A 24,034-nucleotide genomic window follows, 5' to 3' on the forward strand; every position below is an offset into this window, starting at 1 on the left:
ATTTAGTGGCTTAAAACAACACAAATTTATTGTATTACAGTTCTGTGAAGGTGCTACACTGCAGAGTATCTGTCTAAAATCTAGGTTTTAGCAGAACTGCACTCCTTTCCTTGAGGTTCTAGGTGAGGATCTATATCCCTGACTTTTCCAGCTTGTAGAGACTGTCTGAATTCCTCAGCTTGTGCAATGGTTAATTTGAATTGTCAACTTGATTGGATTAAGAGATGTTGATGATTAAGAGCTTCTGGGTGTGTCCATGAGGGTGTGTCTGGAAATGATTGGAAGGTGGGATAAGAACTGAAGTGGAGCCCCTCCCTAAGCATGGGAGGCACTGCCCAATAGGATGGAATAAAAGTTGGAAGAACAAGGAAGCAGATGCAGATGCAAGCTAGGTTCTTCTTGAGTGGGTTCTTGATTGCTGCTCTGATCATCTGAGGATATCAGACTCTCACTTCTTCACTCTTCCAAAGCAGACTCTACCAGTGATTCTCCAGGTAGTTTCCAGAAGCCTTGGTCTTGGACTAGGGTAGCACTGTTGATCTTTCTTGTTCTGAGACTTCTGCATCTTGGAGTGCACAGCTGCTGGTTCTTCCAGCTTTCCAGCTGCAGATGGCCGTTATGGACCATTCAGTTTCTGGTTCTATAAGTTGATCTAATAAATCCCCTTTTTATAATCATACTTCCTGTTGATTCTGTTCCTCTAGATAACCCTTACTAATATAGCTTGGAACCATGTTTTTCTATGTCCAAAGTCATTAATGTAGCATTAGTGTAGTGACAGGAGAGCTTCTCCTTTTTTAAGGACTGTGAAATTAGATTGGACCCACCTGTATAATTGAGGATAATTTCTCTTTTCTCAAAATTTTTAACCTGAATTACATCTAAAAGTTCTCTTTTCCATATAAAACAACATATTGGAAGATTCCAGGGAATAAGGTGTGAATACCTATCAGGGAATATCACTCTGCCTATCATAGGCTCTAATCTTGGATTCTCTGTAAAAGCAAATATGTATATCTAATTTCAAATAAAATCTCATTTCTTCAACATAGTTTTGTACTCTGTCTGGGGACATTGATATCACACCATAAGAGCCACTGTAATTTTTTTCATGCAATTTAAAATATGTATTGAATTTCTCTTGTGTTTCAGGCACTTAGCTAGGAACTAATGAAATATAAGTGGAGGAGATTTTATTAAGGATATTGCAGTGGAGTAAGAAGATAAATAATATCATTGGGGCAAGTACAGAGTGCTGTGGGATTTGAGATACACACTACATACACCACATGCTTAAAATTTTGGCAAAATGTTTCAGAAATAATGAAAGCTAAGCTATTATGAGTGCTTTGCCAAAAAGCAGTGTGTATGTGTGTGTGTGTGTGTGTGTGTGTGTGAGTTAAGGAATAGGAGAGGTTATAGGACGATTGCATTTTTTATTTTACTCCTGCATTCTGGAGATAATGGTGGTATAAAAAAAAGATAAGACTTCTGCCTTCTTGAAGCTCAAAAGAACTGAATTCTTTAGGACTCAAGCAGTTGAGCATCCTAATTTAACAGATTTATCAGAAGTGAGAATTTTTATAGTGCAAAGGAACAAATAAGGATAAAGGAGTGGAAAAGAACTGAGGCCATCATGAGGGACAATTAAGAATGGGAGATGTTAGGGAGATCCTGCTTGAGAGCTTCCTTTAGTTTGTTAGAACATCTAGAGAGTGAAGGTGTTCTAAACTTTAGGAAGTTTACCTTTTAGGGGTGATTTTTAAAAAATCTCAGGGGAAGTACTGAGTTTGTTGACCATTTTGAGCATGTTTACTCTTTAGTTCATCTTCTTTTAAGATGACCTAGATTTGGGTAAAGAAGTTACTCTGTACAGGGTAGAAAGGGTTCTAAACAGAAGAAAGTAATTCTTACTGAATTCAGCTTTCACCTATGTGTCAAAAAAGACTAATTTACAAACCTGATTCATTGGACTGGTCTTATTTTGTGGATTATGGTACTAAGCAGTTTATGTGTCACCTGACTGTGCAATGATTACTTAGCATTGCAATTTCCAGTAAGCTTCTGCTGAATGATTTCAGTTGACCCCTGTTGTTCCTCATTATACTTCATTCTTGCCTCATCTCCATGTGCTGATAAACAAATAAACCCTGGCAAGTTTAGATGGTACTGCTATTCTGGGAGCTCCCAAAAAAGGCTGTGTGAATTCTGGACAAAATGGAATATTATCAAAATTCCTGGGAGACCAAGGAGAGAATAATATAGCATGTGTGAAGTCTTATCTGGGAGGAGGATGCATCTTTTCAGTCTTCCTTGTCCTGTTAGTACATTTTGTGCTTTGTACTTCTTAAATCTGGACTTCTGCCTTGACTTGTTTGTACTAAATTATCTTCTTTTGAAAGCTGATTAGGTCAAAGAACCTAGTTTAACAGCGTTGTTATTGCTTCATCTTATCACAAATTTCATCACTTTCAGATAAAATCTAGTTCTATATATTGTGTTGATTGTCTAAATATCATATCAATGAAAATAGATGATTAACTACATTTTAAATTAGAGTAGCAGGTGGCAAAAAACCAGACAGATGTGCTTATTATTGGTTTTGTCAAGAATTAGAATTCTTAAATCCTATTTTCATATTGTAATTTAAGAGGATAGAAACTCCAGAATTTTCAAGTGGAATGGGGGCTCTTGTAATGAAATATGAAGAACATGTATGTTATTATATTATAAAGATTTGCAATTATGCCTTGATCACAGTTAAGGGATTACATGTTTTTAATGAAGTGCACATTATCAGTGTGCAAAGCAATAAAAATGAAAAAAGTTACAGAAGTGAAAATTTAATATGTATGATAATACACATAAATCTATTAGAGAAAGACAAGCAGAATTAATTACAATTCAGTACCCAGAGGGTATGAATAAAAATGTAAGGAATTAGGAAATAAAAAATTCATTTTGTAATTAGTTTAGCATAGTAAAATTAGACAAGAAGTCAGTTTCTTTAAAGGTCCTGATAATTTATAAAATATTTCTTGAAAGGGAAATGGGAAAATGTTAATTATAAGCAGTACCTAAAAGGTAAAAAAAAAAAAAATCTATGCTATGTTGAAATAACAATGATTAAATTTCTAATTAACTTATGGTTTCATTTTGAAAACTAATCACAACAGTGTTTGGAAAATTCTGAATATTCAAGTAAAATGAAAAGATATGGGTAATGCATTTTTGAAGCTCAAGTAACTTGGAGCACCAATAATTTTCTCCACTGCTTTTCAGAAAAGCAACATGAAGCTAAACTTTTTGGATTGTTGTCCATAGTCAGAACTCTCAACATTTATGAGAGTTCTGATTGACTATTGTTCAATGTATGGATTTGATTATTTTTAACATATAAAAAATAAAGTTTTTATTATAAAAGTGTTGCTGTTTTTTCTGGGAGAGATTTTATTATGATAAAGGCTGTATTTTAAATAAGCAAAGACACAGCAGTCAAGGTCTATTCTTTCAGTATTTACACATATGTGCCTGTAACAATCTTAAAGCCATCCAGCTGATAACTGAGGTTTGTTATATGCACATGGTTTTTGAACTATCATAGAATGCAGGTACACACAGTTTTGAATGAGCTACAATTTTAGCCAGTGTAGGGGTTAGAGATATCAAGAGTTGCTTTCTATAAACGATCATGGCTTGTAGATTTAACCAAAAGTAATGTTTGGATTTTCTAGTAACTGTTCTGTCCCTAAGGTAGTAGTATGCCTCAGAAATGCTCTTAGGAACAATTATTTTATTAAAGTATACCATGTGTTAAGGCATTTGTTATGGTCATTGACTAGTTCAACTGAAGTTGTCAACTAAAGTTCCTATTCAGCCAGTAGCTCATTACCCCAAAGGCTATTGTGGTGTAGCTAGTATCTTTAGAAACACCAAAAAATTATCTCTGGCTTATTGTTTGCCCTGTTTTGACTAAATGATATGGCATTATTTTATGCAACTGAAATTCCTTGTTCATGGTGCAATTGGGTACCTGTTGAGGGCTAAATTGTTCTCACAAATTCATATGTTGAACCCTTAAACCCAGTGTGACTCTGTTTAGGACGTGATTGAGGTTAAATTAGGCTATAACGGTGGAGCTCTAACCTGATAAGACTGAGGTCCTTACAAGAAGAGAAGGAGATTCCAGAGATCTTACTTTCCCCCATAGAACAGAGAAGAGGCCATGTGAGGACAAGTGAGAACATGACTACCTGCAAGCCATTGGAGATACCTCACCAGAAACCAACCCTGAGCACCCTTCTCTTAAGTCACCTAGTTTGTCTGTTAAGGAAATCTGTGCAGACTAATATAATAAACAAGTAAATCACAGATAGTAATCACAGATATATTTGACTGGGTCAGATTAAATATTTTGTGATCATATATCTTGATACCTTTGTATAGGGAGCCTGAAGATGAGATTATAAATGCTTTAAATTCATGGACATGCTCTTTGTATGTCATTTTGGAGTTTGCCTAATTATGGTTATTGTCAACACCCAGGTGAAATAAGCAGTGATCAATTGAGCAGTCTCTTGTTTTTCTTTCTTTCTTTTCTAAGTTTGGTTTCATATGAATTGCTGTGTTCTAAATACATAGTGATTCATAAATTTTATGAATTACTTCAGTGGAATGTTCTCCATTGTATTCATACCCTCTTAATCTGGTGTCCCTAATGGTTTCAGGGCAGTGTGACCTACCACTAATCATAGCACACAGTTCAGAGTTTTGTGTCTTTTTCACCTTTCACTATATTTCACAGTGGTAAAGATGAGTTAATGTCTATGATTACATAGGGAATCTAGGGGAAGCATATTAAGTCCTTTCTAAAAATTATATTAATTTGACTAGTAAAAGAAAGCGAACTTCATAGATTTCTATTTTCCAGTATTTCTTTGGTTAAGAACTAAATAGTTGGTCGTAAGCATATCTTTATAATTAAAACACTACTATTATCTTTTAATCATTTCATTATTCATATTTTTTATTACCACATAAGATAAGTCAGCTGAGTGGAATGTTTTATTTGAGGTGCATACTCTCAAAAAGGAAAAAAAATGTTTGGGGTACACATATCATTCCAAACAATACTGCAATTTTCCAACTTTGCAAAAGATTAAACATTTCTTTATTTGTTTATCTTACATGTTTAAAAACAGATTCTATTTCATAGCTTTTATTTGTAACAGTGTGATTTTGTGAAAAAAAAAATACGGCTAACTGGACCTTGAATCTTGGCTCTGCTACTTGACCTTGATAAAGTGATTTTACTACTTGACTTTATTCCTTATCTGTCAAATGTGGATAATAAGTCATGTCTTAGTGGGGCTATGTTAAAGACTGAGTAAAAAAGTTGTATGTGTTATATTTGGTGTAGTGACAAGCACATGGGCAATGAAAGTTATTGAAGAATGAATTTTTGAAGAACTTCTAAATTACTCAAGATTGCCTAAGAAGAGAGCTGTGCCTGGGATCTGCATGGATTTTTCCCCCAGTGTCCTAGGTGTCTAGGTGATGCAGAGATTAGTATAGAGGCATAAAACTAATCTTCTGCAGTCTTATATTTTACTTGCTTTTCCAGATCTGTAAAAGAAATAACTGAGATAATACATACCTTCAAAGTGCTTTGTATAGCCTCTGTGATGCAGTAGGTAGTGCTGAATAGTGAATGGTAGCCAGCAACATTATTATCCTTAACCATGCTTCAGGGATCAGAACTGCTCATTCCCCATTCTAGTACCTTGGTGGTGGCTCTGGGTAATTACACAAGGATTTGGGGATTGACTGCAACTCTAATCCTTGGGTTTAATTTGTAGCAGAGTCTACACTGAATCGAATAGTAGTCATAGTGAAGTACAAAGCAAAGGCTCCTTTGTATTCTCTCATTATTCCATCTAATTTTTCACATCATGTAAAGACTGAAGAACACAGATAAGTTATTTGAACAGAGAAATTAAAAAATAGAAGTCTTTCTCTTCTTTCTTCTCACTCTTTCTCTTGGTACACTGTTTGCAAACAAAAATATTTCAGAAATATGTAAATTATTTTTGTTTGGATATCATTTGTTGGGCAATGATTTACAACTATGTGGTAACATGTGAAAAATAAGAAGTACACAGTCCAGGTGGTGACAGGAATTAGCAGTGAAATTCACATAGTATTAGGAAAAAAATGACCTTAATGAGTTTTTTTGTGACCCCATGACTTTTACTTAAATACTCGAACATACAGATGCCTGATGTAGTTCTAGATGGGTAGGTACACATTATAAAGTAAATCAACATTTTTCTTAGTCAACTATTGTTTTTAGTAAGGGTGTTAGTGGAAGATAGTAAATCACAGATATATTAAGGACCTCAGTGTCAAGGACTATTAATTACATGTGACTGATGACTATAATAAAAGCTTCATTTTGACTGAATCTTCATAATGATCACATTTGGTATTAGGAGGAAACAAAAATTAGTAGAAGATATAAGTACTAAATATATATTTGTTAAAGGAATAATATCCTGGTGTATCACAGCTTGTGCAGCTTAAGGATAACTCCTGAGGTATGATGTACTTCTATTTCATAGAAGTATAAATGGACTATCTACATGCATTTTTCATATTAATTAGTTTATGGCATGACATGAATAACGACACTGAAATTTTGTTTTTTAAATCCCAAATCATCAGGAACTGTTAAGTAGGCTTGACTTCCTTTGGATACTACATAACCAAACTCTGTACTTTTCTGCTGTCCTTTGACTTGTCCCTATCCATGCTGCTTATATCCACTGATCTCCAGTAGCAAGCCCATCTTCCTCAGCATCTCCACTCTTGTCTTGCTCTACCTGCCAACATTTTAGACATCTCCATTGTCAGGGGTGGGCATTTGTCCCTCTGTGAAAAGGATCGAAGCATCTGAGAACTCTTTAGCATACATTTTTATTATACTGGTATCAATTTACTGTATCACTCATTGACTAGGCAGTACACTGACATTCACTGGGTAACTCAATGAATATTGTTTAATTAATTTACCGACAGAGGTTACCTTGATGAAAAAAATAGAGGAAGGAAAAGGGGAAAGGTCCTTCTGAAAAACATGGGGAAGAATGCACAACAGATGGCAACAGTATTTTTAATGGTGTCCTGAACAAGAATGACTGCACAGCCGTGGATAGGATGCTACAGGGAAGAACTGAACCTGGGAATCAGCCTAGATCACCAAGAGTTGGGCAAGACCTCTCCTCTTTCATACTCCCATTTTCATTTGCAGAGGGGAAAGTCTGTGCCTGTTTGCCCCTAAAGAGTTATTTCATATTCCAGCTTTTATAATTCTACTGATGATAGAATTGATCTTGTTCCCATTAAATTGCCGATGACATTATTTCGATTGGGTTTCTAATACCTTGGAAGAAAAGTGCAAAATTCCATGTCAATGATTATTTGAAGAAATGTTTCATCAATCTGAGGTTAAATTTTTAGTGAATGGTGTGATTTAGTTTATCAGACATATTTTTTTATTTATCTTGATATAAAAGGTCCAAAATAACTTTCCCCCAAAATGGTCCAAATGAGGAAGGTCTCTTAACCAGAATCATATTCAAGATGAGTAAGCAATTAACAGGGTGTATTTTTAAAAGAAATCACAAAGAGTTGATTTTAGTAGACATATCAGGAGACATTAGTAGTACTTCATGATATCTATTGTTATTAAAACTTTTATTAGGGAAATGCTGTAATATTGTTCTTTGAGTTTTAGGAAATTCCTAGAAAAATGAGAGAAAATCAAGGAAATGAAATGTAGTAAGGTATATTTTAAAAGGGTGTCTAAAAAAATCAGTAGATTGAGTTTTTTTAAATTAAGATGGAGAACATTCATTATAGTTTTCAAGCATTTGAAAGGGAATTATTAAAAGGATTATTTTCAGTTATCTTCCATCTTCACTGGGGATTGAAAGAGAAGTAGAGGGCTTTTATTTGCAGCAAAAGAAAGAATTCATTTAATTGAGAGATTTTTATTTTTGCCTAAATTATAATTAATATGCTGCTGACAGAAGTAGAAGTCCCTCTTTGTAAGAAAGTTAAAAAATGAATAATAAACTTAAATCCTTATTCATATGAATATATGTTCCCACTTTATGATTCTTTGAAAATCCTTTATGGACTCCAGCATTTTTCCAGAATTAAAAGCATGAAGAGAGAGATATTTGTTGGACAGTTGTTTCCCCCAAAACATTATTTTTCTTTTATCCTTTAAGGGAAAGCTCTTCACATATTGTTTGCTCTGATATCTAAACAAGCTTATGAGCATTTATACTAAAAGGAAATGGGAGAAGCCAGTCATTGGATTTTTTTTTTTTTTTTTCTTTCCTCTTTGTCCCCGGTCACAGAATAAATAGAAAGTTTGAGAAGGTGCTTTGAGGTTGCATGGGCGGCTGCACTTCCCCTCAGCATGCTCCATGGCCCCGTGTCTTTGAAGGGAGATGGGCTCCATGCGTACCACTTTTCAGGTTCGCTTCTTAAGCCCACTTTGGTGAGCTTTTCAAGTGATGTGAAATAAGTGGTGCGCCTCCCTACTGTTCCCTATTAGAGAAAAATTTAGCAGACACTTAAAAGCATTTCATAGTCTCAGAACAGAAATACAAAATAAATTCAAGTATTTGGATTTTTGCCAAGTACTTCAGAGAAAACTCATACTCTCCTTTTCCTGTGGGAATCTCTTGAAAATTTCCTTTAGGTTATGGATATTAAATAGAAAGAAACCTGGCTCACATCTTTGCTAGTTCAGACACAGGAAATTACTGCTCCGATGGGGTGTATAACTGGAATTAATACAGCCAAATGTTGGGACTGGTTAATGGTTGCATGTTTTATGTGTGTGTGTGTGTGTGTGTGTGTGTGTGTATGTTGTGTGTTGTGTGTTGTTTGACCCTTGGAACAGTGAGGAAGCAAGTAGTATCTAAAGAAGGAAAGACAAGAAGACAGTAATGACATGTTTGGAAATTAAAGTGAAGTTCTAGAGGTAAGAGGTGGCAAATCCAGCTCTGCAGTTTACTTTTCATGTGGCAAGCCTTGGGTCAGTTACTTGAGCCAGTTACTTTGGTCTCAGATACTTCATTTATAAACAAAGGAAAATAAAAATAACTACCTCACAGAATGGTTTTGAGAGTTAAATCAGGCAATGAATGCAAAATAACAATTACATGATAAACGTTCTATATGCCAACATTGAGGAAAAAGTCAAAAAATACCACGATTGAAAGAAAGAAAGAAAAAAAAAGAAGCATGGTTAAGGGCCAGGAATATAGCTTAGTTGCTAGAGTACTTGCCTAGCATGTGTTGAGGCTCTGAGTTCAATTCCCAACACTGCCCAAAACAAACAAAACAACTACAACAGAAAACTATGGCTGAATAGATTTTTCACAAGAGGCATGTGACTTCTTAGCCTTCTGTTGAACAATCCTAAGCAAGTACTACTCTCTGGTGGGCTGAATATTACTTTTCACTGATATGCACTTTGTCTGCTCTTAGAGGGCTCTTGTTCTAGACTTGACACTTTGAAGTGCATCAGGTACTGCTGTTGGTAGTCTCTTGAGAAGGCAGGGCTTTGGCTCCGTCTTGTCAGATCAAGTGTGACAATCTCCTGTCTCTGTTAATATGCCACACTTGGGTTCCCAGCTGCTTGCTTGCTATTTTACTCCTTGCTTTATCCCCATGAGGTAGAAGGGTAATGAGCATAGATTTTATAGCCACTTTGGGGAGAAAAGGAACTAACCTAGTAACTATCAATGTGCCAGAGAATTTAATTTGATGTCTCTTTCTTAACACAAGCATTGTGCAAATATTTTTCAGCTCCTGAAGTTTACCTGTGGTGGAATTCAAGCTTATTTCTTTTAAATAAATGGGTAGTCCAAAGGAAACTTTTCTCATTAAAGCCAAAAATATATAAACTTGCCTGTTGTCTATGATATTTATTCTTTTTCATTTATTAAAATATTTTAAATTTGGAGAAGAAAACAAAAACTATCTAATCTTGGGTTTTTATGTATTAAGTTACTTTACAGATTCTCTTTGATCTTTAAGAGAGAAATCAATATGAAGTACCGATATTCTAATAATTATATTTTGAAAGGTTTGCCCACCCTTTTCTTTCTTCCTGCCCTCCTCCGTTCCTGTGCATTTGCAGATTTTGAATTTTTCGATTCATGTGCACAGCATTAGTAATAAACAACCCTTCTAGGGCACATACTATGTCCTAGGCTCTTTGCTAAGACTTTGCACACATAGGTTTGTAGAAATCACTAGGAGAGAACAGGAAAAGTAAAACTTTATGCATTTTGATATTTTTTTGAGTAAATCTACATGACCCGCTTTATCTTCTTTGGAGGAGAGATCCAGATGTGTGAACTTACTCCTGGTGAGCCGATACGCCCGGTCTAGGTGTGTCGATTTTGTTTTAAGACCAATATAACAGTTTATCACATTGGTCAATTATTTTTCTAAGCGCCTGGTGGGTATTTTAAAATCTTGCTCAAATTTCTGTTCCACATCTGGGGTCTATTTTAGGTTCATATCACATAAGCTAGTGTGATTATCAAGTTAATTAATGTACATTTTGTAAGCTTATCTCTATTAAATAATCAAAATGTTTTTCAAAGACTAATGTAAATTGACTTTAAGATTGTCTGAGGTTTTATTTAAAAGGGAAGACAATTGATTCTAGCCCTAAAATGAGGGGAGAAAAGATCCTGCACTCTATAGAAGATTTTTTTTTTAATTTTAAAATTTAATTTTACTTTTGGTAGGTAATATGAACAAAACACCATATTAGAATCTGAAAGAGTATGTAGGCAGTTCTCTTCTATAATTCTCTGTGATAGCTTCCTATTATTAAAAGAAAATGCCTGAATTAATTTATAAAACAGAAAAGGTTTGCTTTGGCTTATGATGCTAGAGGTTCCAGTTCAAGATCAAGGGGGTAGAAGGCATAGGTTTAGGTGTCTGAGAAGACTGCACATTATGCTGAGAGTGCTTGGCCAGACAAGCTGCTCACCCATGGCCATGAAGCAAGAAGGGGAGAGAGGAAGAGGCTGAGGTGCCCACGAGGACTTGCTCCATTGAAGTAAGGACCTCCTACAAGTCCCTCCCTAAAGGCTCCATTGCTTCCCAGTAGTGCCACCCTGGAGAGTGAACCTTTAACACCAGGGGCATTTGGAGTGCATTTATACATTCGTATAATCCCCTTTTAAACTTCTGTTGCTTTGCCCTTTACAAAGATGTCCCTTTCAAGACTTACACTCCATTCCTCACCCATCTTCGTGCGCTCAGTGGACAATTTTTGCTTCCATTTGAGCTGCTGACCTTACAAAATAGATGTGACTTGATTTTATCCAAGACCAGTTTTGTGGGAAAATTGCACTGAAAACTACCTGTATAGGAGACCACAAATAGCCACATTTTAATTTGAGTAGTGGTGAGAAGTTCTTTCTTTCTCATTCCCTTGAAGCATCTTCCTGTCCTGGAGGGTAAATTCTAAAGTGGCAGATTTCATGCTCCCAGGTTTTATTTGTCCACAGTGACATCAATAGGCAACCTTCAGACTGTTACACTCAATGTATCTTTAGCACAATCTTTGGAAAAAATTCTCAAGTGACTTTGGTATGTCTAAAATAAATAGATACATACTTTTAAAATATTTTAGATCTCAAACATATGATGTGTCTCTTAAATGATACTCAGAAAAAATGAGTTTATGTAAGATAAATATATAAGAAGATGAGAATAATAGGAATAAAATAAGGTGATTAAATTAGAGTGAGAGAGAAAGAGGAAGAGGATAAAGAAGAATAAAATGTTCAAACAGTAATACAAAAATCTAGTATTACTTTTCAGTTATTATACTACATGAAAACCAAAAGTTTTAATTAGTAAATGGAAGCAATCAAATCTAAAATAGACCTTCACTATTCTATGTTTAACAAAAATGGGGGAGAAATGTTACAACTTGTCTCAAGTTTCTACCAAGCGTTAATTACTTCCTATTAGGGATCTGCTTGGTTCAGATCAATGAGGCTAACTTGAATTTGTTTTCATTTCACATGTGGAATGAGAATAAAAAGGGAATTTCTTTGGCAGGTTAGATGGCATTCTAGACACTTTGTTTATTCATGCTTACAACTGCAAAAACATTTTAAATTATGAAAAGCATGAATCTTTCAACCTAGCCATTTGTTGTATTCTAAATTCCCACAAGATGGCAGAATTTCAGAGCATTTTAAAGTATGTGCCTGGATAGGTAACTAGAATTATTTTAAATCTTGTAACTAGGTTAAACACAAATCCTGTTTTCTGATCAGTGATGCAAATAATACACAGAGCAGAGTCCAAGTCTTCCTCTTGTTATTTACAGATTCTACTAAATAGAAGGAAGGAAACAACAGAGTGCTCAGGATTTACTCTACTTTTTGATAGAGAATCACTTTGTTTTATAACTAATTTGAGGTCATTCGTAATCACTCAGGAACGTACTTCCACATCTGTGTGTTCCATTTGGTTTATTCATGAGGGTCAGGGATCAGCTGGGATTCAGGCTTTAACAGATGGAACTCGGCGTCTTGGTATTTGAGAGGTTCCGGCCACATGGTAGTGTGGTTCTGCGAGCAGCGAGGAGCAAGCAGTACTGTCCGTCACCAGGCTTGTGCTTATGAATATTTAAATGATTATATTTTACTCATTAAAGGTTTGATATGCTCCAGATGATACAGGATTGTTGAGTGTTGAACTCTTCAAGGAAGCAAACTCCTCTGTCTCTATATCTTTCTCTTTCCACTCCTCCATCCTTCCCTTCTCTTATTCCACTTCTTCCTTCTCTTTTTCTTCTTGATACTGGTGGTGATATTGTGATCCTAAGTGACTCTCATGGTCTCTAAGCAGCCATTAATGTTTTTGTCTTAGTCTGTTTGGACTGCTATCAAAGTACCAATATGTTTCTGAGTAATTTGTAACAACAGGAGCTTACTGTTCAAAGTTCTAGAGGCTGGGAAGCCTACCATCAAGGTGCCAGCAGATTCAACATCTGCTCAGAGCTTACTCCAGGCTTTATAGATGGTGTTCATACATGGAAGAAGGGACAAACAAACTCTCTTGGACCCCTTTTATAAGGGTACTCTTCCCATTCTTGAAGGGTCCAACCTCAGGATCTAATCAGTTCACAAAAGTCCCACTGTTCAAGACTATTGCACCTAATAAGAATTAGGTTTCAGCACAAGCTTTCAAACCATAGTATCTTCCATAGCCCAAAAAAGAAGTACTGAACCCTGAACAGAGTAAGTTATAGTGAATAATAGCCTAAGAGATAGAGGTTTAACATTGCTACGTTATTAAAACCTTGCCCAAATTTGTGTTTGTCTTCCCTTTGTCTTCATAAATGGAACTTCTATATTCTATAAGATTATCTAGGGATAAATGGTGTTCCTTTTTGGAAGTCACCTTTTAAAATTAAGATGTAGTCAATGATCCAGACAGTTCTTTAATTTGGTAAGAATAATATATGTAATTTTGAAAATAATCTCTGTCCTGTTGTTAACTTTATAATTCTGCCTAAATCCACCCCTTGATCTATTGAGAAAGTGTTTATGTTACAAGATGCCAAAGTTCAGAGGGGAAAAAAATTACTTAATTACTGATGAAAAGCATCTCTAAACTAAGAATGAAGAATTTGTTCTTAATGTTGCAACTATTAATTATGGTATCTAAACTCGGGAAACAATTGCATTGGTGGTTAGGTGGAGGCTCAGTTTATAGCTGTTAGACCCTCCAGGGAAAGTTTATTTATGGAGTTTAACTGAGTTGTTGCACAGTATGCTTCCAAAATGCTTATGGGTACCATGAGGGCATTTTTTTTTTTTTTTTAAGAATCTATAAACCAAAATGGATTTGACTCTCCAGTGACTACATTGAGGACTTAGTCCCTGAAAAGGGACCCTTCAGTGGTAATAGTAAATAGCAATTTCGACATTTTTCTAATTGTATACTTGCAGTGCCAGAAACCACCTTGAGAGGGGATATAAGATTCTACATTCTGCTTCCTCACCTCTGAGGTGAAGACTGAATGGCTTCTCTCCTATTCCATCTCAACATGCACTTGAAAAAATTCAAGTTCTTTCTGTTTATAACAAAGAGTTGTCAGTATGAAGTGAATATCTTCTGGGAAGAAAAGAAAGCACTTTTAAATGTGGAAGATTCTGTCAGTTGTTTCCATTTTGAGTGTTGAAACAAATAGCAACATAGAAATTGAAGTGTATTTACATAGCATTTCAGAAGTGTTCTTTATGTCCTATTCTAATAATTAAATATACAGACAAAATTTCAGTTGCAAAAATTGGAATCCAGTATGTCTAGTTTAAACATAAAGGGATTTATTATTGAATATTAAATTGATTGTAGAATCATTGAGATGGCTGAGGAAATAGGCTCTTGAAGTCATACCAGAGAAGTGGAATACAGTTACTGCTGCTTCTGCCTCAGTCAGATGGTTTTCTGTTGAAAAGGCAAGTTGCCAAAACCCCTGCTGGTGGTGAACAATGTCACTCACCTGCTACAATCCACACCAGCCAATGCTCTCTCCTTGCCTTACTCCAATTTACCTCAGTTCAGAATTCCAGTCTCTCATAAATGCATCTTATGGGACAAAAAGAAAAACAAAATCATAATTTGAACACTCCAAGGAAATTAGGGATCTTTGCCACAAAGCAAATTAGGGCAAGAAAGATGATATTCAGTGTTCATTTTATCTTTATTGGAACAAAACAGCTAATTGATCACTTGGAATGCTGAATTACATTGTTTCAAGAATTTACCTAGAACTGTTGTAGGAATTTCCCATACCAATCTTCTCTTGGGTTCACTCTCGTATAAAAATAGAAAATGTGGCGTGTTAGAATGCTGTGTGCAGTTCTGGTTCCAACTGATGGTAAGTAAAGCATGAATGGAATTATATCCTTACATAAGAGGCCTCCCAGAGTTGCCCTGCTTCTTCTGCAGGTGAGGACATGGTAGCAGCAAGATGCCATCTAGGAGACACAAAGCAAGACCTCACTAGACATCAGATTCTTCAGTGCCTTGGTCTTGCCTCCAGAACTGTAAAATGAGTTTCTGTTGTTTATAAGATACTCAGCTTATGGTATTTTGTTATAGCCGGAGCTGCATGACAGATTGTTTTGGTGCCTTCCCACATTTCTCTCATCCTCATTTTAACCCATGTACTGCTGATATAGTGATCTGCCATGATGGTACCCTGCCAGATATCTGTAATAACTCCACATTGTGCTGACAATTGTTTTTGAAAAGTACAGTTACTATACCAAAATCTTGTGGGGGAAGATAGAATGTAAGAGGGAATAAAGACAGATGGAAAAGTTACAAAGGTTAAGTTGGTACAGATGTAAAAAGCCAGACAGATAATAGTAGATACAGAACTAGGCACTTATGGAGTAGAACGATAGATCAAATAAAGAGAAGCTAGGAAAGTAGGAGAGGTGTGGGTGAAGCAGGGTCTGTGTAGTAGTATGGGGTGGGTATAAAAATCAGAGTCCCAAGTCCTATACCTTGTACCTGGCCTAAGTCTCTAAGCCGCTCTCTGTTGTGATATGGACTATATCACACGTGGTCATTAGAGCATATGCTTCTAAATGAAGAAAGAAGGACTGTACATTTTTGAAGGCACATTTACAAACATTATGCTTTAGAGGAAATATAAGATTTTAAGAACTTGTGCAGGATACTTTTTGCTTTCTTTCCTTCCTTCCTACTCCCTTTTCTTGAAATTTCTGTATTTCTGTCATGATTCTCAAAGAAATCAATCTTTTTTTTTTTTTTCTGGGTAGGAAAATAATACATCTTTTTTTTAAGAAAAAAATAACCTCATATTTTCATATTAGGCATTTATATTATTTTTATATTTTTTGTTGCTTTTATAAAAGGTGCTGTAACATTAGACATTTGACCGTGTGAATGATCATCTCCTTTAGATAAAAGCCTAGAAATGGCATTGTTTGAGTGTGCTTTTATTTCTCAATCTTCTATGTGAAAAATAGCGTCGAATGTAAGGTTTAGTTGGCATTTTATTGATTAATGTTGAATCTGAAAATATTCTTATGATTGTTGGGTGTTTGCAGCAGGCAATATTAAACAGTAGACTATCATTTCTTTTTGTAAAAAATACCAGTATCAAATACTCATTAGCAAAAAGTATCAAGTATATGTTAAGCAAGTTTCTGCATGTGTATTGTTTTACATGTTGTTCTTTGAAAGAAAAATGTTAAAATATTTTATTGGGTAGTGGCCTAATATATCCAAAATAAAAAGTATTCAAATCTATCCTTTATAAGCTTGTGAAAAATTGGTCTAATTCTGGATTTTCTGTTATATTCTATTTTGCCAGTAGTAGTTCTAGGACAGAAATGTGTGTAGCATGTGATTTTTCCAGTGATCTGACAATTCTCACTTTGTCATAACTGAATTTTCTAGCACAAGTTAAACTTAGATCAACTTTCATTTTCAGTGTTTGCTGAAGGGGGGACCATTCTGTTTTAACATGGCTGTCTCTGTGAGACAGTTCAGTATGAATAATGTCAAGAATGCTATTGCCCAAATAACAGTAACAACTCACTTTAGAAGTTTCTATCAATAAATCCCTCACAGACCTTCCATAATGTTAACTGGTAGGTGTCTTTCTTTTTCTTCTTAATGGAAATAGTCTCCTAAAATTTGAAATAAATAGGCAGGGGTCAAACATTTTCCAAAATAATATTGGAGTGAGGAAAAGTCTAGAATTTCTGTCACTGTTTCTCTTTTATTCTCAGATTCCTGATTTTCACTTAAAGCCATCTTTTCTTTGCTGATGAGTTCTGCATGCTTAGTCTGCTAATGTGTGACTAATACACTAAGTGCTTCTTTCCCAGTGGAGAGAACAAGATAATTTGGAAGAGATTCAATTCCAAACCTGCTCTTATCAGGTTTGCTTTATTAGCTTTGGTGTCTGGATATACACAGTACACCTTATTCCTGCTGCAAGTGGAATTGTTTGCTAGGAGAGGAAAACATTCTTTGCCCTTGAGAAACCTTCAAAGTGAGTGAAAATTGCTGTGATGCAAACTCTGGGAAGCAATTTGTAAACCTTTGGGCCACTGGCATTGCTATTTCACATCATAGTGCCTGTCCTTCCTATTTCATCACATTTTTTATCTGCCTTGTTGTGTCAGAAGAATTATTTTGTTTGCTATAATATGCCCAGGGATATGAGCTGGGGAGAATATCAAAATACAAAGGCAACGTAATCCAGCAAGGAAGGACAATTCTTGAACTTAGAGAAAATTCTGGAGAAATGAGATTTCATTGGCTAGGCATTTCCACCTTCCTCCTTTTCCTTCAGTCATATTTCTGGCAACTTCCTCGTTATTGTCTTTTCTACCTCTATACTTTAAGTAAACACTACCACATACTATAATTCTGCAAAGGATTAACTTTTATTTTTCAAAAGCATGTGATTTATGGGCAACATGCCGTGTCTGTTGCATAATGTTGAATAATTGTTTCATGAATTGAATTGAGTGAAAAAAATTCGTAAAGATTCCTGGGCACAGGGTGTTTAGCCTTGGAGTTATCAGTAAGCTCCCTCATAGGAGGTTCTGTCCAAATTCTGTACCTCAGGGTGGAGTGCTTTTACTTAACTGGGGAAGAGGGAGGGTAAATAACCCATGCACTGATCACCAAAATAAAGAAAACTTATAAAGTATTCTAAGATATAAAGCAAAGCAGCAGATTTTGAAAAATAGAAATGGGAAGCTGACGCAGGAAGATTGAGAGTTCAAAGCCAGCCTCAGCAATGGCGAGGCACTAAGCAACCCAGTGAGACCCTGTCTCTAAATAAAATACAAAATAGGGCTGGGGATGTGGCTCAGTGGTTGAGTGCCCCTGAGTTCAACCCCCAGTAAACACCCCCCCCAAATGTTAACAACAAGAAGTAAAATCATCTTTTAAAATATAAGTGAGAATGGAAAGGAAGTTGATTAGTGCCCTAGTCTGTATGTTTCAGCTTCTGTTGAAATCCTAACTTCCATGGGAATGGTAATAGGAAGTGTGATTTTGGGAGGCATTAAGTCATGAAGGCAGAGCCCTTAGTTAATCAGAGTGCTCCAGAGAAACAGAAGAATTAGGAAACTCGTGTGTGTGTGTGTGTGTGTGTGTGTGTGTGTGTGTGTATAAAAGGATTTATTATGGGAAGTCCTACAATATACCATTTACAAGTTGGAGAATTGGGAAAACTGATAGTGATTCAGTCCACTTCCAAAGACCTCAGAGGATTAGTGGACGAGGGGGACCACTAGTGTTAAGTTCTGCAGTCCAAAATCTGAGAACGAGGGGAGCTCCAGAATCTGAAATCACATTTGAGAAGACAAATGAGAACTCTAGAAGAGAGAGTGAATTTGCCCTTCCTCCACCATTTTGTTCTTTGGGGGCCTGCAACAGATTGGATAATGCCAACTCACATTGATGATGACAGTCCTTCTTGACTGAGTCTACTGATTCAAATGCTTATCTCTTAGAAACAGCCTCACACACATCCAGGAACAATGTTTTACCAGCTGTCTGGGTGTCCCTTATCCCAGTGAAGTTGACACATAAAAGTAACCTCTCATTGCCCCTGGGAATAGAATTAATGTCCTTATAGAACAGCATTGAAAGAGCTCCCTTATTCCTTCTACTATGCAATGAGAAGGGGCCATGTATTAGCCATAAAACATGTCCCCACAAGACACGGAGTTTGATGATGACTTGATCTTGAACTTCCCAGTGTTTAGAATTGTGAGAAGTGAACTTCTGTAACTTATAAGCTACCTACTCTATGATATTTTGTGATAGCAGTCTGACAGACTAAAACAGCTGCTAAAGCACACAAAAGACTCACATTTTCCAATCCCTCCACACTATTACAAGAAAAGGGACATTAACATTACCAAATTTTGATCAATGAGTAAAATTAAAGTTTTGGAACAACTGAGAGTAAATTCTATTGCAGCAACATCTCTCACTGGCCAGAGATACCCCATGTGATGAACAACTGGTTTGCAGTAGTTGATCAGGAAAGAAGGCTAAAGAGAAAATTAGCAGCCAAAGAATAATAGATGATCGTAGAAACATTGCAAAACTTACCCCTTAAATATGACGGCCTTCATTGTCATGCTCAGCCTCCACTCCTGACTGCTAAGATTCTTTGGTAAGAAATTGACAGAAAGAATCTAAAGATATTTTATTGGAAACCTGTTGCATCCCATGAATGGGAATCAAGCAACATCTATATTTTGGCCTGAATTATCCAGCATTTTCCACAAAAGTTTATGAGCAGCTCCAGAGTATGTAGTTCTCTCATGGACTCCAATCCCCTCTGAACACATCTAGCCATGTTCCTATGATGGACAAGGCTATGGTGAAATCAAAACTAGTCTGGAAAATTTTAATCCTCAATTCTTTCTCCTAGGATATTCCAATAGGTCAAGACTAGGGTCCTTCTTGTCTACCTGGCTATTCTTTGTTGACGTTTGTCTATCCCTCATGACATATTTTTATTTTTCCTACTTCTGGCCACTGAAGAATGACCATGGTGCACTGTTTCCCTTTTGGGTTTCCTTGTTGATTGCTTTTAATCGGATTTCACCAACGAGAGGCAATGGCAGGGGCCCAAATAGGAGAGAGGCCAGGATGTTTTCTCGTTTTCCTTTCTGGACCCTTTCTGGCAAGTGCTACTACATCTTTATCAGGAGGTCCCTTCTCTACAGTTCCAGCGCTCAAGGGCTCAGGTAATGCTCTTTTTATGGTCCCTTTAGACCAGAAGAATGGTGATGGTGATGGCTTTTCCCTAGTGCTGTCTTCCGGGTGCTTCTCCATTCCTGGTTTATTTCCTTGTCCCTACTTACACCACTTGCCTTTTTAAGGGGTGCTTTCCTCAAAGTTTCTTTATTTGAACCACCTTGAATGAAGTCTGTTTCCTAGTGGGAGCCCTGACTGGTACAATGTCAAACCTCAAAGGTCTTTCAATTCTTTAGTTTCTATAAGAAGAAAAATACAAATCTTTCAATGTTTTAATCATACCCTTGCTTCTAGGAATCTGTAACTTGGAGGCATATTTTGACTCTGTGAAGTATGTAGAACAGGAAAACAGTTGGACAAATATTGGATCTTCTTAAGCCATTCTTCTTTAATGTGGTGTGTTTAGCAGTAAATAGGTTGGGAATCAAAACTGGAAAGTTGTTGCCCTCACTAAGGTTATTAGTATTTCATGAGGCCTTTTGATATTAATAATAATTATTAAACCAGGACTACATAAGGGAGCAGAGTCATTACAATAAATACTTCTCAAATCCTGACACAAAAATGAGGGGAGAACTATAAATATTGCTGTTGAAATATATGCTTCTAAAGACATTGAAATGCTTGTCATGTGATGCCAGTGATTGTGCTATAATTACTGCTATGTAGTTGAGTTATTTTGTGGGGTTGAAACTGTCACATGCATCTAAAAGAATTATAATATTTGAAATGGTCCTTTAACATAAAAGCTGAAAACCCCTGGAAAACTTCTAAAGGACTGACTGGAAGCTGGATCTGTTTAGTTCTTATGTGACATTTTGCCTGGAATGATGTATCTGTAAGCACTTTTGGAGAGAAGTAATTAAATGTGGTCATAAAATTGAAAAACAAATAGATGATGTGAATTTATGCTGTGCTTTTGAGCTAATTTGTTCACTTTTCCCCCTGATATTCCATTTAAGAAGTTCTAATGTTCTTTTGGAACTGTAGGGATAAATAAGAAGTCAGACATAAAGGGATTGTTGTTTAGTTAGAAGGAATGTGTGCATTAGAAAACTAGAGAACATTTGTGAGGTGACATGCAAACACTGATCAAATGTGTCACTCAGGACTTCTTGCAAATGTCTGAAATGCCACCTGATTAGTTTTAAAATGTTGATCTGTTGGTTCTCATAACTGAGGAATATAGGAGTTACGGCTGCCTTCTGCCTAAATGAAGGCCATTAGGTTACTTGTTTTCTCCCTGCCCATGATCTTTTCTTTCTTCTGTGTTGCCTTTCATCTCAGGCAATATGTTCCTGACTGGTGGCAAACCTGGCTATTGGAAAAAAATGATACACTCATATTATCTTCATAGCTAGCAGTTTCAATTAAAAAATAAAATGCCTCTTTTCTGTTACTTGCAGTTGAAGTCTTAAGGGATACTGTAATTGGTTTGGTCTAGGTCATGTGCTATCTCTGAATATCCTTGTGACCAGGTATTAGAGTGCTCTGATTGGTCCATCTTATCTTGGGTTATGTACTAATCCCTGTAAAAACTGAGGATGAATGTAAAGAGTCACAAAATGAATCTATCTATGAAAAAGATAGGGTGTATGATAAAAGGATAAAAAGGCAGTGTGAACAGGGGAAAACTACGGACATCATAGTCCATGATCATTTAAAACTTAATCGCTTAACACAAACTTTCTTCTCATGTGCATTTATTTAAAATACCACTTCCTGACAATGGAAGTATTAGACAGTGGAAAATAGAAAACCAATAGTGCACTCATCTCCAAAGTAAACGGTGGCAATTCAATGTCTCACTTGGGTACTTCTTTTATCTCCCAGTTCCTTTCCTACATTGACTCAATCCCTCCACATATAAATTCTGTTACTTATAGTGTCCCCTTCCAGCTAATTCTGCATCAGACAGAAAACAAGAGAAAACTAATCAAAATAATCAACTTATAGTTAGCTCTGAGGCACGATGGGTTCAAGGGTAAAAAATGAGGCTTAGAGGATATCACCTTTATTCACTTAAGTCCTATTTTCCTCTTGGTCGAATGCTGGGGCAAATTTTCTAACATGGGAGCAAAGTAGCCAACTGGCATCTTTAGGTTTCCCTCAAAATTAAAAAGCCAGCAATATTAGTGATTGCTATCCACTTCCTCAGGCCCAGCAAAATCTCTAGCGATGGATCTATCTGATTGACTTGAGGGAAGTACCCATCATTAAACCAATGCTTCAGCTTGTGTATGTGTGTGCATTTGAGGGAGATGAGAACTGGATGAAGTGCTGAGCCTGTGCCATGCAGTGGCGACCCCAGTCGTGTCAATGACAAGGAGTGGTTGGCCCCAACAGGATACGTGGAATGGGTTTCCCATGAAAATTGGAGCTTGCTTCTAACACACACAGGTTACAAGAAAAGATAATATGCTAACAAAAATTGTAACTACCACACAACTGAACAATAAATGATAGAAATTAGTCTTTATTGAGTTCTTATAAGGAACTCATAACTTTGTCACCTCCTACTTATTAGATGAATATGTTCCAAATGGCTTACTAGTGAAGACAGCTACTAGGATATTTTTTTTTAAATCTGTCTACTAACTCATGACATTCCAGTGTATTCTATACCTTTTAAAGAAGGTGACTCTGGGCTTTCTTTTTGGAGAAGTATCAGATTTCAAAATCTGATTTTCTAGGGAGAACTATAGGCAGATGAATAGAAAGATGAATAGACTAGAGATGGGAAAGGGGAGGACATGTAAGAAATAAAGTTGAAGTCTGATATGATCGGAACTGATCAAAGGGTACCCAGAGGGGAGCCCTGAAAATACTACTGGGCCAGACACACTGGGGTCCTTTCACAGAAGTCCTTCAATGTTCAGCTGCTAAGTTCGGATTTGTCCTGAAATATGATTGAAAAAAAAATTAAGAATGTTGAGCAGAAAGGATTTGTAATAGAAAAGGATTTGTAATTTGATATTTTACAGAAGGTATACAGGTGAAGGCACTAGGGGGAGAGAGATAAGCTGACAGGCTATGATCAGCTGCTTGATATGCAGCCATGTGTGTTCAGGAGTATTTGAAAAGCTAGAATTGATGATTCTGAAACTCTGGGGTACAGAAGACTCACTGGTAGAAAGAACTAAAAAATGCAGATTCTAAGGGACCTCTTCTAGATATTCAGAGTCAGTAGATGGGGTGTGGGGAGCAGCAAGATGTATTTTAACAAACACTCAAGATAATTCTGATGCAGGTCATTCATAGACCATGGTTTGTTTTTAGAGGAAAAATAAGCATGTATTTGATTAACTATGAAGGGCAATCAAGCTGGGAGGAGAGGAGTCTGCTGCTGATGGTAATTTGAAGGTTGGGAAGGACCCTGATTGTGGAGAGAGTTGCTAAGTTCTATTTAAATAATTGTTACATATGTTTATGTTGGAACCTTGGGTGTGTGGATTTCAGTTGGTAATTTCTGTGTATATAAAGTTGTTGATAAAAAGGTGTACTGCAGTGAAGACCATTATGCCCTTGTCTTGAGCAGCAATACTGGAGTTGCATCAGGCACTTACAACTTTGATTGGGTTGAGGCAGAATTTGAGGTAGAATAAGGAGTGAATATAATAAAAGTCATGCTGAAGGAAGCTGTTGTGTTTTCAGAAATGCCTAGTTGGGCATTATTTTCCTTGTTTAGAAATTATGTGTCAAAACTGATGCAATAGTATCTAAAAAATCAAGATGAGAGGATTTTTGCTTGTGTGACATTTAAGTTCTAAAATTCTCTAAGCTTGTCTTACACTGGACATAATATCAATAATATTGCTTATGTGGTGTGTGGAACAGGAAAATGTTGCTCAAAGTATGCAAAATTTCAGTTAGAATAAATAAATTTTGGAGATATGTTATACACTGTGGTTGAATTTAATAATAATTAATAATAATCTACCATACACTTCCAAATTGCTTAGGGAGTAGATTTTAAATATTCTCACTACAGAACATTTGAAGTGTGTAAGGAGATTGTTATGTTCTTTAGTTTGATTTAATCACTTTGGATGTATACATATATAAAAATAAAAATAAGCAGCTAACAATTTTTATTCAATTATATCTTAATAAAAAGTAATAAGGTTATTGG

Source organism: Sciurus carolinensis, chromosome 2, assembly GCF_902686445.1.
Source record: "Sciurus carolinensis chromosome 2, mSciCar1.2, whole genome shotgun sequence".
NCBI lineage: Eukaryota > Metazoa > Chordata > Mammalia > Rodentia > Sciuridae > Sciurus > Sciurus carolinensis.